The sequence below is a fragment of the Camelus ferus genome, chromosome 32 (assembly GCF_009834535.1).
Source record: "Camelus ferus isolate YT-003-E chromosome 32, BCGSAC_Cfer_1.0, whole genome shotgun sequence".
Classification (NCBI taxonomy): domain Eukaryota; kingdom Metazoa; phylum Chordata; class Mammalia; order Artiodactyla; family Camelidae; genus Camelus; species Camelus ferus.
The window spans coordinates 15535636-15543428 of NC_045727.1; the positions used below are offsets into that span (position 1 = coordinate 15535636).

Consider the following 7793-nt stretch of genomic DNA (forward strand, 5'->3'; position numbering starts at 1 on the left):
AGCAGCTAAATGCCAATGGGAATGGTGGGATGCCCGTCAGACCCAGAGGCGCCCCCACCCTGCCGAGGAAGCGCCCACCCCAGGTCTTGCTGTGAGCAAAGATGGTGGCCCATTTTCAGACCAGAACGGCATCTGACCTGAATGAGTTCACTAGTTGTCTCCAAGATTCTAGACCCTTCTGCGCTACCTCATCCCGGCCTTCCGACAGTCCCAGGGCGATGCAGCCATCGTGCTCCCCGACCCCTTCCCCTTTGCAGCTGGAGAGACTGGAGGTGCAGCCAAGCTCACAGGGGCTGCTCAACGGCAGGCCTTGGAGTCTCAACCTCAGCTCTGCCCGCAGCAGCCCCCGCCCCACTCTGGGGGGTTCCCTCCTTCATGCTGCGGCACGGGGTCCGGGCTTCGGCGGGGGAGCGTTTAGTCAGGCGGCTTGCCTGGCTGACGACCCCCCACCGAGCCACCCAGCCCTCCCCCTCACCAAGACTGAGTCCCTCGGAGGAATTTTTTTTTTTTTTAAAGCAAGAAACAGCAGGAAAATCTCTCTCCCGCTGCTTCTTGTATTTCCTTTATAGTTTCCTTTGTTCTATATTTAATTTTTTGTTTTAAACCCGGTTGAAGAGAGATGGGCAAATCACCGATGGTTATTGATTTATTATTTATGACGAATCATACATTGCTTTAATCGCGTCTTCTGTGCCTTTCCTATTCTACATACTTGAAGGACAACCCAAGGAAATGGTCCGAGGCGTCAGAGGCGCCTGTTTATTTCTACACTGCAACCTGTTGGAAGAAAACTAGACACGTTTTGGGGAGTGTGCTGGCTCCTAGCTTTGCTCACAAGGGTAGAGGTGAGACCCTGGGCTGGCTGAGTCAGGGGTGACCTCTCCTTGGTGACGTGGTGGCCCTCGGGCGATACTGAGGGATGTCACGATGCTTCTGGCTAGTCCCGTGGCTAAACGGCCTCAACATTTGTCTTTGCTGGTTACCCTGGCCTCTTTCCTTCCAGTTTGTGTGGACACCCAGCTCCCTGCCACACCTCCGGTGACACCTATGCGAAACCGCAGGCAGCTTCCAGAATGCTAATACCTATAATAATGACCAGCAATGCACCTGGTCTGTTGGGAGTCTTTGGTTATAGAAAGTAGAAAATCCAGCTCAAAGTGGCTTAAACCAAAAAAGGAAATTCTTTGGTTTCCAGAGCTGAAAAGCATTGTGTAGATAGGCTTCAGGTCGAGTTTGATCCAGAGGCTCCCTTCATGGTGGTGGGACGCCACCTCAGCAGGCCTCATATCCTCATTCTGCACCCAAGAGGCAGGGGGTGACCTCTGGTAACCCTCACTTAAGAGAGGAAAGTCCTGTCCCAAGTCTCAGCACAATCTCCTTCCATGGCGTGACTTTCTCTGTACTGATCTCTGCATTTGGGAGAATGGAAAAGGTTGATAGATTTAATCCAACCAGGCTTCATCCTTGGAGTAAAGGGTGGAGCCAATCCCACCTAAACAGGGCTGAGGTCAAAGTGGGAGGGAGGGGTCTCCCCAAAGGAAAACTCTGAGAGCTGTTGGTGGGACAGGAGGTACCTACAGGGACAGCTGTTGGCAAAGCCCCTGCAGCCGCCAGGCCAGCTTGGCTACTCTGTGCCGGAGGGCGGGCGGCCCGGTCTTACCCTGTCCCGCTCCCTTCTCCCTGCCCTTGAGGGGTCCCGCCACATGGCTCCCTACTCCTCCCACCGCCATCTCCCCACCATCTCCCTCCAAACGCCCCCAGCTGGTCCCTCTGCCTCCTCTCACCTGACGCCTTTCATTTTCTCACCTCCACACAGTTTCCGCTGCCCTTGCTCTTAGCTTTCCCATGATCTCCACCTTTCCAAAGGTGTTTCACTCCTCAGAGTCCTGCTCAGATGCCACTTCCTCCGTGCGATGCATGTGGAGAGATGCTCGCTCTGGGACTCTCCAAACACAACCTTCATCCCAGAACGTGGTCCTCACAACAGTGGGCGTTTGTCTGTCTGGTTCACTGTGGTGCCCTGTGTCTGGGATCCTGCCTGGCACAGGGGATGTACCCAAGAGACAGTGGATGAATCCGTGAGCAAATCCCTTTCTCCCCCACTGCACCATCAGCTTCAGGAGGGCAGACACTACTGGGAAAAAGGCACAGCAGAGATGTTCAAATCAACGGACTGGGCTAGAATCCTGGCCTCCCCCATCTCTTAGCTATGGGACCCTGAGCAAAATACCCTCTCTGAATCATTCTTTCTAGATATGCAGAATGGCAATAATTAGACTTCTCTGGACAACCGCATAAGACCTAGTCCACCCTGGCACAGCCCTGGTGAGACTGAAGGAAAAGAGCCAAGGGCCAAGGGCACCTTACCTGGAACAAAGGAAGAAGTTTCTGATGCAGGGTGTGCATCTTTTAGAACCAACAGGGCCACGGACACCCCCTTGCCAGGATTGGTTTGCACATGTGCTGAAGAAAACAGTGTTGAAATATGGTGATTACAGGCAGCCAATCAATTAGCCCGTGTTCAGGAATCTGATCATAGCAGTCAATCAGTGATTGCTAATCTGCATATTTAGTCAGTATCATTAATTATGCATCACGCGGCATTAACCCCCATCACATGCATGTGTGCGTGCTGTGGAACAAGCCTTCGGGTCCTGTCTAGGGGAGGATGCTTGAGGAAGCTGCTGGCATGGTGTGTGTTTTGGGGTGGGGGGCACCTCTCACGTGGTGGCAGCCGGTTGGCATGGAGACAGATTGAGTGCTGTCTGCACTGGCCACAGAAACTGGGCATAGTCTGGCTCTTTATTTAAATCTGGGATTGCAAACTGGTGGATGGCAGGACTGATCCAGCCCGCTGTTGGGTTTTACTTGACTTGAACAATAGTGGAAAAAAAAGGCTATAATGCCTTTAGTGTGGGCCTGCCAGTTTGCCATAGTCCCCACTCCTCCTTATTGCCTCATATGCCACCTGCTTTACTCCCTAAGTTTCCTGCCTGGCCCCTGTGGGCATTTGAATTGGAAACGAAGAGATCAGGGGTTCCTCATTTTAAAAATGATTGTCCCCCTACGGAATCATTTTAGACATTCCCTTCTACTTGTCTCTTCTCCCCATAGTGACATTTTAATACCACAGATACATTGGATATCTGTTTATGTTCTGTATGTATATCTGTAGGATATTTTGTCCCCCAAGGAACAAAATTCATCCTTGTTGAGAATGCATCCTCTAAGTTACAAGGTTTCTGTCTGTCTCTGGTGGTTCCCATGGTGGGGTAGGGAGGGGGTTGGCAATGAGGTGCTTTGATCTGTATAATGATTTAATCTGTATAGATGACCCTCCATATTGGCTGCAAGGCTCTCCTTGCTGCTCCTACACTAGCTCCAGGAGGTCCAGATTCCACTCACGTGGCCATACTGCCCCCCACCCCAAGAGCACTAAATACTCAAGACTTGGGTCAAACATCCCCTCCTCCAGAGTCTGGAGAGTTAAAACAATTGTACATGAGTATTTTCGTGTCAGAGAGGGAAGCCTCTTGGGGAGTCGCAATTTTTCAACTTGTATTTTGCAGATGAGTAAATGAAAGCCCAGAGAGGGCAAGGGACTTGCCCCAGCTTGCACAGCAAATCAGGAAGAGGTAATCACTATGACTAGATTTTAAGGCCAATACTTTCCATCCACCCCATTTGCTCCCTGAGGCAGGTTTGTCCACCCTTGCATCATCTGGGCCTGGCACAGAGGCAGTGCTTGTGGAGGTTCACAATGCACAGCAACACATTCAGACATTAAAGGCTCTGACAAGTCTTGCAGGAGAACAAACAATTTTAGTTTTGTAGCTTTTACAAAATTAATAAATTTAATAATGTAGCTTTCCTTGTGTTTGATCACAGACTGGAAAACTTCTAGGTGCCATGTACTAGATTAAACTATTTATAATTTAAAAATAGCCCCAAACTGAAAACGACCCAAAGCCATCAATAGTAAAACAGATAAAGAAATTCTGCTATGGTCACACAACGGAATATCCCACAGCAGAGGAAAATGAATGAACTATAGCTCCTCGCCACAACATGGGTGAATTTCACCGTACAATGTTAAGGGGAAGAAGTTAGACACAAAATAATAATGACGTGATTACTCCTATGATTCCATTTATACAAAATCCAGAGATTGGCAAAATGAAACCATGTTGTTTTCAGGTCTAAAGAAAACCCAGGAAATGATGATCATCAAATTCAGGAGGGTAATGAAATCTCCCAGGGGGCGGGAGGGGAGAGAGGCGTGGAGGAGGTACCGGCAGGTACTTCTGAGATTTTGTTTCTTGTCTGGGGCTTACCTAGGTGTTTGCTTGATAATCATTAAATTGTGCAGAACTACATTTTCTGCACTTTGCTGTATGTGAGTTTTGTTTCGCGATCGAGAGACTGAAACAGCATGTGCTGGCTTTGGCTCTGGGGGCAGGAGTGGAGGCTAGGAGGCCATAGAAGATGCTGCTACAGCCACCCAGCCATAAGACGATGGTGGCCTGGACTGTGGGAGGGACAATTGGGACAGAGAGGAGCAGCGGGATCGCAAAGGGACTTAGCAGATAATTCGGTGACCCCCAGTGTGCTCACTGATGCATTTGGCTCCGGCTTTTAACCACACCCCCCAGGACCTCATCACCATAGTCCTTGGTCATGAGCACTGGGAGGCCAGATGGGCCTCATCAGAGAAAGGATGTGGAGAGTCTTGGAGAACCCCACGGACAGGCAGCCAGGAAAAGAGACAGGGGATCTGAGTGTGAAAAGAGAGTGGGGAAGAGGCCATTCCTCAAAGCTGTCAGCAGGGGGGCCCCTGACACCCCACGTTCCATTAGCCACTTCTCAAGATCGTTTCATTGGCCTATGTGCCCAGGTGGGGTGGCAGGCCGGCCAGGGTGACCTCTGCAGATGTGACCGGAGAGACAGGACATCATCCGTGGAGAGACCTAACCCCGGCCCCCAGGCCCCTGCCCAGTCCGCACCTTCTAGCGCCTTCTCTCCCGCCTCCTGGGGACAGCCACCGTGTTTTCCGTCTGGCCGGCCATGCCTGGCTGTGCTCGGGAACACAGGCCCCTTCAGAGGTGCCCCCCAAGCCGGCCGAGCTGTCCGAGGCCTGACAAAGTCTTGAGGGAAGCGGGCGTCGCAGCCCCAGCTGTGTAAATGTTTTTGGTTTTCCTGCTGAGGCTGGGGGTTGAGCCGGTGCCAAGACAAGCCTCACTTGAGTTTTCTTTGGCAAGGCGGCCCGGCTCAGGAATGTCAGGAGAACTTTCCAAATGGGATGGTTTGTCGGTGGGACCTCAGGCTGAAAGCTGAGCCCTGGGTACACTCTGCCGTCATCTCATTACTGTGTCCCCAATTAGAGTCAAGAGCTGGGCCCTGGCCTGGTCAGATGGGAGCGATTTTCTCCGCTCACCCTCCTCTTCCCGGGAGGGGCCAAGGCCATTCTGGAGGCTCTCGGGGCTCCTCAAGTGAGCATGGTTGGAGGGTGGCTCTCACCATCCAGAGGGTGATGGAGTTTCTGGTGGGAGGAGGCGGGGTGTGAGCGCCATCCGGGCCCAGGATGTGAAGTTGGGAGAAGAGCCCACGGAGTCTCTGCGAGGCGGATTTTTTCTCTCCTTGTTGAACTCCACTTGGTTAGCTGTGACTTGGACCTTCCTCAGTACACCTCACAGAAGAGAAAAATCTAGCACAGGGCTTCCAAAGGCAAACTCCTCCCCGGAGGCAGGCGGATTACTTAAATGAGTGAAGCTGGCCAGGAGTGAGGCAATACGGAGGGGTGGGGACTGGGGCAGACTGGGGAGCTCACGCCTCATCTCCAAGGGTGGAGACTTCTCAGCTCACAGCTGACCTTGGCTCTGGGTGAATGTGATTCTGATGTGGCCCAAACTTCTGAAGTTCCAAGAGAGACCAAAAAAAAAAAAAAAAAAATCTGTGTTTTATGTGAAATCCTTCCATCTTGAAATGTTGGCAACTAATTCAATTAGGGAAAAAAATTATTTCTGACAAAGCGCCACATTCACGAAACAAAACACATCTGGGAGCCGGATGAGGCCACCAGACCACGCATGTGTGTGACGCTGGGCTCTAACATCCTGACCCGTGACTGCGAGCTGAGGGGACAGGGGGCGACAGCGACATCAGTCACAACAGCAATGACATAGCTCCGTCTGTGCCCTGGGCTGACCCAGGCATGATGCTGTACCCTCTGCCCAGGCTGAGCTTCGGTTCTCACGTCAGTCTGTTGGGCAAATATCATCACGCCCACTTTGCAGATGGGAAGACTAACGTCTCCAGGAAGGGCTGCAATGGGGTCAGGGTCACGCGATTCATAAGTGGCAGAGCAAGGACTTGATCCCGGGTCTGTCTGACTCCCAGCCCTGGGCTGAAGTCGTGAGATTGGCTTTTTAGCTCCGATGCTCACCACTATTATCAACGTACATCTCCCCCCATGGGATGTGCCCTGCACAGGCCGTGGAGGGGGCGAGGGGTGTGGCAGACGCTGTAGAAGTATGAGGAATACGTAGCCTCTTTTATTTTTTAATTGAAGTTTAGTTGATTTACAATACTGTGTTTGTTTCATGGTGCAGCAAAGTGATTCAGTTACACACATATATATTCTTTTTCAGATTCTTGTCAATTATAGGTTATTACAAGATACTGAATATAGTTCCCTGTGCTATATAGTAGGTCCTTGTTATTTATTTTGTATATAGTAGTGTGTATCTGTTAATCCCATACTCCTAATTTATTCCTCCCCCCACCTTTCCCCTTTGATAGCCATAAGTTTGTTTTCTATATCTGGGAGCCTGTTTCTGTTTTGTAAATAAGTTCATTTGTATTATTTTTTTTATTCCACATATAACTGACATCGTATGGTATTTTTCTTTCTTTGTCTGACATCACTTAATCTGATAATCTCTAGGTCCATCCATGTTACTGCAAATGGCATTATTTCATTGTTTTTTATTAGTCTCTTCTTTTGAAAATGCCCAGCCTTGTGGGTCTCAGCTAGATGCTACCATTGACTCCATGACTCTGGAATTGACTTTCTCAACTCTAATCTGTGAAATGGGTACAGTATGGACCCAGTCAGAGTCACTAGGCACAGAAGTTCAGGTCGAGGTGGTAAAGCCCTAGGTGGTAAATGCTAGGAGAAGGCCTTGACCATCTTGGTCCCCCCAGGGGCAACAGTGACACTCGTGAAGGTGCCTAGCCAATTTGGGGGGCCAGAGGGCTTTGGGAGAAGACAGCCAGTCCTGTAGTATTGAGGCAAAGTCAGGGTGCAAGGATGACACCAGCTGAGGCTCTGAGTCCTACTCTGTGGGGTCAGGGGAGTCTGGACAAAGGTCCTTAGGGCAACCTGACATTTACAATTTGCAAATCACTTTACAGTTTGCAAAGCCAGGCTGTAAATCCAGCTCTCCCTGCTCTCAAGCATTCACTGGCTCCCCATTGCCTCTTAATGCCCACAGTGAGCCCTAGTTAAAAGTTCCAGTGAGTGGGTGCGCAGTGAGCAAGTAAACACCACACACGCACAGGTGGCCTCAGGCTGCCGGGGTCCTTACCCGTCCGCCTGGTCATGGCTTCAGCCCCATGTGCAAGGTAGTTTGGATGCAGTTGGGTGGGCAGAGTCCAGAACTTGGCATTCTGGTAGAATCCCAGGGGGATCCAGGAGTTGGGGATGTCCAGTAGAGAGGCCAAGCCAACCCAAGTGCTGGCTTCTTGGTTTTATTTTGGTCCCATTTCGTGATGAGAATTCCTGCTGGGAGGGT

General features: G+C 50.8%; 1 long non-coding RNA gene across 1 annotated transcript; it reads right to left on the reverse strand.

Moving 5' to 3' along the window:
* Positions 1 to 633: 633 nt before the first annotated feature.
* On the reverse strand, positions 634 to 5889 carry LOC116660954. The gene is made up of 4 exons (XR_004316658.1): positions 5004 to 5889; positions 2368 to 2463; positions 1807 to 2134; positions 634 to 1409 (listed from the first exon to the last, which is right to left on the reverse strand). It is a non-coding gene; the product is annotated as an uncharacterized LOC116660954 (long non-coding RNA).
* Between the last annotated feature and the right edge of the window lie 1904 nt (positions 5890 to 7793).